We start from the raw sequence: 12,771 nt of genomic DNA on the forward strand, positions 1-12,771 counted from the left end.
GCCGTTGGTTAGGGGCTGCCACAAGAAATTTTCAGGCAGTGCCTGCTCTAAGAGAGGGCAGAGCAGACCCCTGAGCCAAGGGCAGTCCTCGAAGAGCCAGGGGTGTGGGCTGTTGAAGCTAAAAGTACATCAAAGAAGAGCGGTACACACAGTAAGGAGGGATCTTGGGGCATCTGTGCAGAGCCTCAGCCTTGTCTATCATAGGCTCCTCTCCCTGGGGACACTGTGAGAAGGGAGACATTCCCCTAGCCCTTTGGGCCTTTGGGCATCATCCATACAGTACAAATTGAGCAACTAACTTGTGCCTGACCCAGGGGGCTCTGAAGATACAGGATGTGGTCTCTGTCCTCTTGGAGTTAGTTTCCTCACTCTGGCATAGTGACCTTCTGATGTCTTATTAGCAGAGATGAAGCACCTTGCAGGTATTCCATTATTAATAATAAAGAGCTGAAGTGGAGGTAATTTTCTCTTTAAAAATAACTTACATTTTCTCAAAATAGTGGCTCCCTCCCTCACCTCTGTGCTGAAATTTTTCCTTGAGCCATAGCCAGCAGGACCAACTGGCTGAAACTCACAAGTCCTGCCCATGGCCGTTTGGCATGGCCCTGCGCACCCTCTGAGAACTGCTGCAGCTGGGGCGACAGGCTGGTTCTTTGTGAGCTCTGGCCTCTCCTGGCACCAGGCGAATGGGAAGCAGGGATCTCGCTGAGAACGATCGTGAGAAGGGTGACGTGTGGTGCTACGTTGGGCTCGGGGTGGCCATTGTAGGGGAGGCTGCCTGCTTCACGCACCGCTTCAGCTGAGCCAGACTTTTGTAGTCACACAGGGCACCGGTCCAGTTGCTGACTGCTCTCAGTTTTCTGCTTGTGACAAGTCATTAAAGCCAGGCTTTGTCCCTGCTCTCTGCCGCCTAGTTTTAATATTAATTGCAGCCAAAGCAAATTAGAAGAGCAGATCTGCTGCTCCTGAAACATGCTGTGTATAACAGAGCCAAATGTAAATGACTTATTCACATGCAAGTTAGTTACGTGACTGCTCTCTTCTATGAGCGCAGAGGGAAAGGTGACTACCTTTGAAATAAGAAATGACGGGTGAGGGTCAAATGGTCGGAAGGTGACTGCTGGGAGACTAATGGATCCCAAGACAATCCGGCTGTACCTAAGCTTTGGAGGAGAGAAAGAGGAATCTGTCCTGATTGGCAAGGGGCCACCCACCCATCCGGAGCATTGGTCAAACCAAGTGACCAATCAAATCCAGAGCATTGTTCCCAAAGTCTCATCTATCTTGTGACATGTCAGGTCAAGGCCAGAATTATCTGTCTCATTCTTGCAGTCTCTCAATGGCTCCCCAAGGCAAGAGACTGGTGTCAACAGGGAACTTTTGTTCTCACCATCTTCTTGGCATATGCAGAGAGAGTGTGTCTGGGGAACTAGAGCTGCCAAGGTTTGCATGGGAGGCCTTGAATGAAAATTTATGCCGCTTCTTGATGGCAGTTCTGTGTTGGGTTGATTACCCAGGAGGCCAACAAAACATTTATTTAGGGAAACAGTAAAGCAGGTTGAGAACAAAAAAAGAGGTGGAGAATTATTAAAATTTTGATATTTAATACTTCCTTCAATGTAGAAAGATTTGAACATTGGTAGACTTCCTTTTGTACCATTTTAATTTAGATGTATGTGTGGGAGTGGGCTAAGGCATACGATTTTGGGGGATCCAGAGCTTTAATGATCTTATACATCCTCTCCCCCATGGAAAAGTGGAGAATGGGAAGAAGTGAGGCATTTGTGATTTGTATAAGAACATTACTGTCTGGTTGGTAGACAGAAGTTTGGGAGTTCTTTGTTTGGCAAAGCCAGATCTAGAGAGACATAGCCCAGAACACGGCCCACCAATCTGTGGGTGTGAATGGCCCTTCCTGAAGCCTAGGGATGTCCTGCGTGATGCACACTTGAGTGTGTGTCAGAATCACGTGCAGTGCTTGTTAAAACACAGCTCGCAGGGACCTGCACCAGGGTCCAGAAAAAAGCCCTGATTGTAGTTTTTGCCAGTTTCTGTGGTATAAATACTTTCACCATGGCCAGTGTCAAGTTACCAACACTATGCCACTGAACACTGGGAAAAGATGTGCATAATCGACTCCTTTAGTACTCTAGGGAGAGGCAGATTACTAGTGGGGAACAGGCCTATAGCCTGGGGACTCATAGGGCCACCCACCATCATGCAGGATTCCCAAGGCTTCCCCCTAGAAGAATGAAGGCCAGAAAGCATGAGGGTGGAGTGGTCGGAAGGGAACTTGTTTACGGAAGAGAGAGAATATTTACACCTGGCCCGCTCTTCTTTTGCCCGCTGACCTAGGACACCGAGTTTTGTTATGTGTGCTTGCTTTTTAAAAGAAATTGTATATGTATATGTAATTTTTAAAAGGGTACAAAAAAGAAAATAAACAGCATGTATTATTGCGCCATTGACATTTTGGCATATATTTTAGTTTTGTTTGTTTTTAAATAACACACACACAAACATACATCCACGTTTTATGAAGTTGTCCTACATGTACTGTTTTGGAATTCAATTTTTTCGTATAATACAGTATCATGAGCATTTTCGCCTGCTATTAAATGTTCAACAACATGATTTGTAGTGGATGTATTATAATCTTTTTTTTGAAACACCTGTTCTTGGAATTTTGCTTTGTGTCCAACATGTTTCAATTACAAGCATGCTTTCATAAACAGCCTTATATCTAAATATTGCCATTCTATGATTATTTCTTGGATTTCAGCTTTTTAATAGAACATACTGGCTCAAACGAAATGTGCATATTTTTAAACTTTTGATTCTTAGGTGGTCAAATTGCCTTCCAGAGAAATCATTCCTATTTATACTCCCATTAGAGGCATTTAAAAGTGACGGTTGCATCATTTCTTTTCATTAACACTGGGTTTTACAGGGTTTTTGAAATTTTAAAATAAGTTATTTTATTTGTTGTTTGTTTGTTTGTTTGTTTTTTGCTTTTGTTTTTGCTGTGAAAGAGTCACTTCATGAGAGACTGAATGACATCCATGTGCAGGACAGATAATTAATGCAGGTACCACCCACTAAACTTTAAAGTCCCACTAAATACTTGAATATTTGGCTCCCGTGGAGATGTTAAAAAGTGGCAGCTGTTACAGTCAGCTACACCTTCTACAATCCACGTGTCTGGACCAAAGCAGGGAGAAGGCGAGGGGCCTGGGTCTCCTTAGACAGTACCATTTCTCCCAATAAAAGAATGACATTTGGTCATCACAGTTCCTGAAAGGAACAAGAACGGACAATTGCAGGAAGTGGGGGAGAAAGAGGCCGGGCTACTAACGAGCAAATTAACCGGACAAGAGAGATGAATCAGAAGTGGTCCAATAACTAGCCCTAGATTAAGTGCATCTGGCTCACCCAGGGATTTCACAGTCGTTTGCTTCAAGCTGCTAATCTTTTCTGAGAGGCTCCCTTCAAGCCGTCTGGAAGGAATGAATAAACGGATGGCTTAGCCAAATGGTTGCTCCTGCGATGTTTTATGCATGGGTGCACGCGCACGTTGTCATGCCTTGTGGATTAAGGATTTAGAGTGTGGCTGGTTCACAGAAGTACGTACTTTTAGACATTATTTAGTCCACCTGTCCTTTCACAGCTGAAGAAACTGAGGCTCGGAGAAGGTGATACGATTTCTCTTGAATTTTACACATCAGAACAGTGGCAGAGCTGGGACTAAAACTCAGGTATCCCACTTTTAGTCCAATACCGTTCCGACTAACTAATTGCCATTTGTTTAGTATTTTCTAAACTTAGTAGAGAGTAACAGAAAGAATTAACATGGATGCCAACACTAAAATAGTAAGATAAGTAATTTCACTAATTGTCTCCTCCAGGTAAGATATTACATAGGGAAGTCAACCTGGGTATGTGTGACCCGGGATGAATGATAAAGCTCCACCTCCTCATCCATAGTGTGGAGTCAGTAATAGTACCCACCACACAGGTTGTGGTGAGAAAGCAGAGAGCTTAGAACATAGTACTCAACAGATATTAGCTACTGATGATGATGGTGATGATGATGATGATGATGATGATGATGATAGTAGTCGCTTCTTGGCCTAAGTTGAAGCAGAGAGGTGTCTTGCAGGAGGTTGGTTATTCTTTATATGTAAATATCTGAAGTGGCAGAGGCACCAATCGCCCTGGGGGAAAGCATATAGGAAGACTTTCCATGCCTGGATCAGTGCTGCCCATCCTAGTACATCCTAATGTGCTAGCTGGTGGCTGGAAAGGAAGTGGCAAGTTTGTCCAGGAGTCAAGGTTATCAAACAGGAGGAAAAGGGGAGACTTCTTACCCACCCATCACCTGGGCCTAGAGACTGGAAGAAAGGCTAAGGCTGGAAACCGCTCTTGACCCAGCTTCTCTGGCATAGAAAATGTGCTGCAGAAACAGTGGTTGAGTGTGGGGAGTAAACGGCAAGAGCAGAACCCAGGATTTGGGGTCCGTGGTCCCAGACAGTACTGCTTACTATTAGTAATGCTATTAGTTTGGATGCTTTTACAACACTAGCAGAGCATCTGCTGGGCCATGCAGGAACGGTGACCGGCGCCTCCCCCATTGGCGGCCATGGAAGCAGCAAGGAGACTCAGCGGAACACACTTGGCACTTCTCTGTGCCTGGCGTTTGCAACCTGGCCTGAGTCCTCTGGAATAAGGAAGCCCTGGGCAATTCTGGGTACAGAGAAAGGTCTCTGGAGGGAAGTGCAGGGTTTTCTGCTACTATGAGCAGTAATTGTTCATTTAATTATTTTGAAACATTAAATAAAAAAACCTTTGTTGTATCTAAAGCTGGTCATAGAGGCTACTAATTTATATCCACAAAACATACATTTACAAGTACACACAGAGCAATCACAAATGAAGTCCCCAATATCTGAATTAGATATTTACAATTTTTTTTTCCTTTTGATAATTTATTGAGGTGAAATTCACATAAAGTAAAACGAACTGTTTTGGAGTAAGCAATTCAGTGGCACTCAGTACATTTGCAACATTGTGCCAACGCCACCTCTAGCTAGTTCCAAAACATTTCCAACACTCCGGAATAAAAACGCAGACCCATTAAGCAGTTTCTCCCTCTTCCTCACCCTGTCCTGGCCCCTGGCAACCGCTAATCTACTTCTGTCTCTCCGGATTTATCTATTCTGGATATTTCACATAAGCGGGGTTGAGGAGTTTATTTTTTGTGAAGGGAACACAGAAATGAGGCAATAGCAGAAAGAATGTGGGGCCACAGAACCAAAAGTTAAGCCTGTGCTCTTTCCTTTCTTTGGTTTAAAGTTGAAATCTGTGTGCTTATCAGAGTGGTTTGCAGGAATCTGCAAAATCTTTGTTTAAAGATTCCTAGTTTTCGTTACTACTATTACTAACAACAATAACAACAATGAAAACATTTACTGCGTACTTAATATATTGCTTTCTGTATTAAATGCTTAGATACATGATCTCATTGAATATTCAGAGAGGTTTTGCCAGATCGGTACATTTCATAGATGAGGAAACTGATGGTCAGGGAAGTAATGTACATGGGGTTACAGAGCTGGGAGTGGCAGTTTAGATTTTAAACAACTGTGACCGACTCTAAAATTCTGCCTTCTGCCTTTAAAAAGAGTGTTTATTATAATCTTAACACATATTACGTTCTTTTTGTGTTCACTGGTACCCCTCAGACCAACTGCTGGCACTCTTTAGCATCTCTCCCTTCGAGCCTTCCCTGCCCTTCCTGCCTTGCCCGCAGAGATGGCTCTGTTTTGGGAGATGCCTCAGCCCTCGCCAAGTGTCTAACGCAACCTGTCCTCAGGATGGCAGCATTATCAGGGGAAGGTAGGGCTGGAAGGGGCCACAGACACCCCCAGACCATGAGTGGCAAAAAGTTCTGGACCTGGGGGTTTCTGGGAGGTGTCTCGGGAAGGGCCGAGGCTGGGCTGGCAGGGCCCTGGGTCTCCTGCCCTACTTCACCAAGATACCCTGCTTTTGTCTGTAGTCTGTGATTTCATTTGAAAAAAATATGCTAACCGATCAAACAACAAAAACAACAACTACTACTGAATCTCCACCTCCTACTTTTACAGATAAGAAAACTCCAGCTTATATACCTCAATTTTTTTCTTTCCTTCTTTTTCCATAACTGATTTTCAGCAAAGGATCCTCGAACTGGAGAACTTAGCTTCCCACTCTCCTCACAGCTAGCTCTGAGTGGCCACGTGACTAAGTTCTCACTGACAGAAGGTGAGAAACCCCGCCTGAGAAAGGCAGAGATGAGATGGCAGAGAAAACGGGGACAGACCTGGGGTCTTTTGATGTCTATGTGGAATGGAGCTGCCCATCCATCTGGACCACCTGCCTCTATCATGGGAGAGAGATAAATGTACAGCTTTTAAGCCATCGAAATGGTGGGTCTCTTTGTTACAGCAGCTTAGTCTGTACCTTAACTACGATGTCAAGGGGAGACTGACTTATGTCTTCTGTTTCGTACATTTACGTAAATGGTTTTGCGTTTACTACTCTTTCCATCTATCTCTTCCTCTCTTGCATGTAGACAATACTTAGATCAGGGTCATGTAGGGAGCGACATTTCATTTCATAGGTGCCGAATTAACGCAAATACATATAATTGAGTCCAAACGACTAGAAAATTAAAGGTCGGTGAACTATGAGGCTTCGGGCAGTGAAGTACTGTGTTTAAATCTTGATTCTGTCATCTCCTGGCTCTGCCACTATGAGTAGCTGTTTACATTTTTCTGAGCCTCAATTCTGTCAATTGTGAAACCGGGGATAACAATTTATTCGCGTCCAAAGCCCAATGAGATATACCAGTGACCACTCGAATGTTGCTGCCCTTTCATGGCAGTCAAATCCGGAGTCCCCGAGGGACAACGGTGGGGCCTCCGCACATCCGCTCGCCTGCTCCCATTGCTCAGTAGCAACAACAACTACCCTTTCCTGAGCGCTTCCCACGTGTCAGGCGCTATGCGCTCCCTCACTCTGGGCTCGCCGGAGCCCTCTGAAGAAGACGCTGTCAGTGTTACTCCCGTTTCCCCTCAAAGAAACTAAGGCTCGGAAAGGGCAAGGGACTGGTCCAAGGTCATTCCATGATTAAGAGTCTGATCTGGGATTCCAGCTCAATACTATTGTTTTGACACCCGTATGCATTGTGTTTGGTGGAGGGGGGGGGGCAGGGGGCAGGGAGGGAGAGGTGACAATGGTGGTGTGAGACTCTTGGGTCCAGGAAAGCCGGCAGAGAGGGAGCAGTAGCTGGAAGGTACAGGTGGGCCAGTTTGGGGATTCCAAGGCTGAGGAATCATAAAGAAACTGTTCCTTGACTTTTATCCTACAAGCCCACTTGCTCGCCTTCTCCAGGGCTGATCTCTCTCTCTCACTCTCTCTCTGCCTCCTTGCTCCCGTTTTAGGCCTCCTGGCACCCTGGGTGACATCCTCAGCACACCTGCTGACTTTCTTTCCTCTTCTAGTCCACTTCACTCCCCTTGGCCCCTGCTCAGTGCCCTGGCCTGTGTCTTGTGGCCTGTGGCCTGGGCAGGGGCGTGTGAATGGCAGTAGCATTCCAACCAGGCTGAGATCACCATGTTGGGAAGAACGGGCTGCAAGGGAAGGTCAGCCTGCGTCACTTGAGGGCCTTGCTGGCAGATCATAAAGGCTGGAAATGCCTGATGAGGTCATTGCACCCAGGCCCTGGGGGCTGGACCCCACCGCCTCCCTTGGTGGCTGACACATCCTGCCACCTCCCTTTGGAGAGGCAGAGCAAGCAGGCCCAGGCTGGGAAGGCTGCTCTTCTTGACCTAATCTTTTCCTTCGCTTTGCTGGCCCGCCCTGGCCCCCTGGGAATGGAGGATACTCCCCTGCCTTCTTGCCGGGCAGCTCCAGCTCCCCAAGGTTCTACCAACAGCCTGAGCCCCTGCCATGCAGGGCCCCACCTCCAGAGGGTTCAAGCAGCCGTTCTGCTGATACGGGCACTATGGGAGGGTAGAGTCGGGAAAAGCAATAAATAAAGTAATTTATGTTGATCTAAGAAGCTGCCTGCTGTGGAGGGTTGGGCGAGACCCTGACTCTAGAACTGGCGTTGCTCACCAGAAGGGCTTGCCAGTCCCTTCTCTGGGTCTCACTTTCCTCACCTGTAAAGAGAGTGTTGGCCTGGAACCGAGGATCTTAATCTCCCGGGAGTGCAGGGCCCTCCAAGTCAGAGGCAAAACTGTGAGGGCCCTCCAAGTCAGAGGCAAAACTGTGAGAACGTGAGTTCCAGGGCAGCAGACCGACGCCTTTCCGCAGATGCCATGCCATGTTCCCAGCAAGACTGGGCCTTTACAGGCCTGCCCCACCTAACAACCTCTGTGTGCTTCAAGGTCGCCAGGAAATGACACAGAGGCCCCTGGAGTGGTGCCCAGATGCCCGTGTAGCCTGAACCTCGAGGCCGCAGGGCCCAGCTCCTGGGACAGCAGGGGTACCAGTGTGCTTCTCGGAAGAGCTGGAGTGGACAAAGTACCTTAGCGGTGTCAGACCATGTGTAGGGCAAGAGGACATATGGGACAAGAAGGCCATCCACTTGCATGCTCTCCCTGTAGCTCGAGGTGTGGTAAGATGGAGTCCAAGAATGGGCAAGAGATGGTTGGATCCAGCACCCGAGGCCGTCCGCACCAGAAGGTGCTCTTCTTCCCCTCACTATTGCTAAGGTCCTGGAAAGAATTTCTTCTCTGTAGCTGCCGTCGGCTCAGCTGGAGCAAAAAGAATGGAAACTGAAGTCACGGAGCAATTTAAGAGCTGTGCAAAGTCATCAGCTTGCTGAGCGCTGTTTCAAAGAATGCAGAGAAACAGGTGACAATGTTCTGGTTTTCGGCCTCTGCTTGAACCTGCCAGCTCAAGCACAGAGCCCCAGGCCAGTTGCACTTGGGGCCCTCGTCCTCGTCCACCTCACTGAGCCCTCAGCTGGTCCTCAAACTCGCAGCTGGAAACCTCTGTGTGTAGAACACTTCTGCGTTTATAAAGTGCTCATGAGCGTTTAACTCTCATGGCTAATACAGCTCACGTCAGAGGTCTCTGAGAGCGGAGAGTCTGGAGTGATCTCCCTCATCCAATACATCCGTGATTACCCCCATTTTTAGGTGAGAAAGCAGAGAGTCATGGGTTGCTTAGCTGTGAGGTTCAGGCTTGTCTTTGTCACCCAGACGATCTGAGGCCAAGCTGAGGTCTTTTGTACTTACTTAATCGGCTTTGTTAGGCCACGATGCCAAAATGCATAGTATAGGTCTAAAACAGGAGTAAGAAATTTATGGCCTGGGGGCCAAATCCAGCTCCCTGTTTGTTTTTGTAAATAAAAATTTATTGGAACACAGCCACACCTATTTAATTACATATTATCTGGCTGCTACCACTTTAACTGGAGTGGTTGTAGCAGAGACTCTGTGGTCCACAAAGCTTAAAATATTTACTATCTGGGCCTTTACAGAAGTTTACTTGGTTTAGAATATATAAATCGAGATGGATTTCCCCAAGAAAACAGGTCATCAGGCAGGTTGCTACTTAACCAAAGGCCTGGTGTCTAAGAATCCTCAGAAATGATACAAATGACCACAGCACTTGCATTTAATTAACTGATAATGACACCCTGCCCATGTTTCATCCAAAGCTTTCAAGTGGCCACCTCAGCAGACTGATACTGAGATGTGGGTGCTGATTTGAGGAAACAAATCCACAATGGAAGAGAGCTGTGTCTGAGGCTAGAAGCTGGGGAGCAGGGGTGGGGGGCAGGTTTGAGGCTCAGAGTGACAGCAAACTCTTATGTTCTAGTGTGGTAGGGAAGCCACCAGGCTGGATGGGATGGTGTGAAGTGGTCACATAGGGTGCAGATGGTGGGTGCGTCATCTGCATCCTTGGTGGAAATGCTGGCCTCAGGGCACCCTGTGAACAATAACTCAGGCAGAAGGGCGGGGTGGTGGAGATGGGATCCCCGTGGCCAAACGCTGAGTTCATATTCCTCCTAGCTGATTGCTGGGGCCTGGCCCACCGTGTGTGTGTGTGTGTGTGTGTGTGTGTGTGTGTGTGTCTCCTCTGGGCTGAAGTGATTGTCCTGCTGGGGCCTACAAGGCCACCCTGCAGGATGTCAGTTTCTGGGGGAAAGGTGGGAACTCCCAGGAGGCTCTCAGTCCCCTAGGGACTGGCCTTGGAAGGCGGGAGGAAAACTGCTGTGGTCTCCACTGGGATGGGTTATGGAGCATCAATGAATTGGTCCAGGAAGCTGACCAATAAGCTATATCTCCAAAGGCAGAGGGGTCTAGATTCAGAAGGGTCTGCATCTATTTCTCTTCTGCCATCTTTGACGCCCAGTCTGGCCTTGGTGACTGTTCCAGTCTGGTCTCCGCCATGCACCAGGGTTGGGGGGCGTTCCTATGACCAGTTTTGGGCCACAGCATCCATGGCTTGCCTTCACCAGGGTCTTCTCCTCTCCTTGCTAACTTTGGCAGCTCTTGGTTTTGTTTTGTTGAGGAAAGTGGCATTTCTTCCTTCTGCCCGGAAGGAGGAGGTTCTCAGCTTGGGTGGCCTCTGAGGGTAGGAGACAGCAAGGACCAAGGGACACAGGCCGTGTGACCAGGTGGTGAAGGGTCCTGCACAAGGGAGCTCCCCTTTGCTCTGGAGATGGAAAGGGTGTGGAGGGTCTTCGGGTCGATTGTGCGCACATAAGTCTTAGGTGGTGGGCCTCCCCACGCGCTTCTCTGCATGTTGGCTAATTTGAGTCCAGGTCTGAGGCCTTGGAGGGTGGGGTGCCTGGGGCCATCTTCCCAAGCACAGCTCTGCTGCACTTTGCTAAATGAACAGAAGCTCCTGTTCCAAGGCAGTGTGCTCTTCTCTCTCTCCCCCTCACACTCTGAGCCTATCTCTGCCAGCTGCTCCGAGCTTGGATTGGAGCTTCTGGGGCAGAGGGGTTGTGGGAGGTGATCTTTCCAGTGGGTGGGATGTCACAGCGTAACCTCCCCTCTCAGCTTGCCTCCCTACGAGTAATCTTCAGCAGCCGTGTCTAGAATCACGGTTTCGTTTATTTCTTATATATTTTATATCAGTCCTCCTAAGGGTACCCCCAGCCCAATCTAGGCCCTCAGAGCCCGAACCCCAGCGTTCTCCGGCCGGGGCCCAGCCCCCAGGACGCGCAGCCTCCCCCATTCCCGGCCCCGCCCCGCCGCGGGCTTTGTTCCCCTCTCAGCGCAGCTGCGCGCAGCGGCCACACGGGGGCGCTGGAGGAACTGGTCTCCTTCCCTCTTCCCTTCCCTGTCCCTCCCCTCTGCTACCCTGGTCCAAGCTCCGCGCTTTGGGCATCCTGAGCTCTGCGCTGAGCGCGCTGGGACTGCTCCTGCAGGAGGCGGGGCAGCAGGGGGCGTTCCGAGGGGTTATTTCCCATTCGGAGGCTCCGGCTTTTGACAGAACAGCCTCTTCCCGCGGACGTCGCCTGGAAGCCCAGCCCTGGTGCCTGCTCCGCCCCAGGGTCCAGGGAGACGTTGGATGGAGCAGGGTTAGGAAAGGCATCACAGCCTGACAGGCAGAAGGGGAGGTGGAGAACCTAAGGGAGCCTGGGCGGAAGCTGCCAGAATAGAGCAGAGGCCTGGGCACACAATGTACCTGGACCTCTGGGCTGAATTGTTTCCTCTGAGGGAGGAAGCGGCGAAAGTGACAGTACTAGTGTGCGGTCCAGAACAATTATTCAGGTTTCCACTGAAGTCAGGGTTTAGAGATGCACGAGGGGAAGGAGGCAGGTAGACCAGAGTAGGTAGTGACCGCTATGGTCCAGGTGAGCAAAAAGAGGGCGTCACTGGAGGCCACAGCAGTGGGCATGGAAAGGAGGGCAAGATTCTTAGCGGTGGAGTCTACAGGACTCAGTGCTGGCCTCTGAAATCCCTGTCCCTGGCTGAGCTCGCTTCCTGTCTGAGCTCATCCCCGAAAGCCTATCCACGGAAGTCGTTCTGCCTCTGGACACCAACCCCTGCTTTCCACACCACTGACTTTGAAGTGCTTTCATTTGCTTGTTTTTAGTTGTTTTCTCGTGTGCCACCCAAACAATTGGGAAATAATTTTCTAGATCAGAGCTTGCCCCCACCACCTCCTCTTTTACTTCTCCTTCATTTCTTCTTGGTCTACCCCTCCTGTATTCATCACAATTTACGTATCCATTCTGCCACGGGGTTGTTTCTAGTTTCTGATATTTATGAATAATGCTGTTTATAAATGTGCATGCATTTCGGCGAACATGTGGATGCATCCTGTTGGGCATACAGCTAGGAGTGCAAATGCTGGGTCACAAGGTTTGCATGTGTGACTTCGGTTGCTATGACCAGTTTTTTAAAGGATTGTGCCAATTTGCACTCCCACCATCAGTGTGGGAAAGTTGCTGTCGCTCCACAACCTTGTCAACATCTAGCATTGTCAGTTTAAAAATTTTTGGTGTTTGTGTAGTGTGAGTTCATTGTGGTTTTAATTTGTGTTACTTTGATAACTAATGAGGTTGAGAACTGTTCCCTATGTTTATGGACCATTTTGACATCTTTTGTGAGGTGCCTGTTCAAGTTTCATGTTTATTGTTCTTATGAGTTGTCTGTCCTTTTTATATTCTGGATATGACCCCTTTGTCTCTTATATGTGTAATAAATATTTTGTTTTGTGATTTCTCTTCATTCTCTTAATGATGTCTTTGATGCACATGAA

Source organism: Rousettus aegyptiacus, unplaced genomic scaffold, assembly GCF_014176215.1.
Source record: "Rousettus aegyptiacus isolate mRouAeg1 unplaced genomic scaffold, mRouAeg1.p scaffold_m13_p_12, whole genome shotgun sequence".
In the NCBI taxonomy this organism is placed as follows: domain Eukaryota; kingdom Metazoa; phylum Chordata; class Mammalia; order Chiroptera; family Pteropodidae; genus Rousettus; species Rousettus aegyptiacus.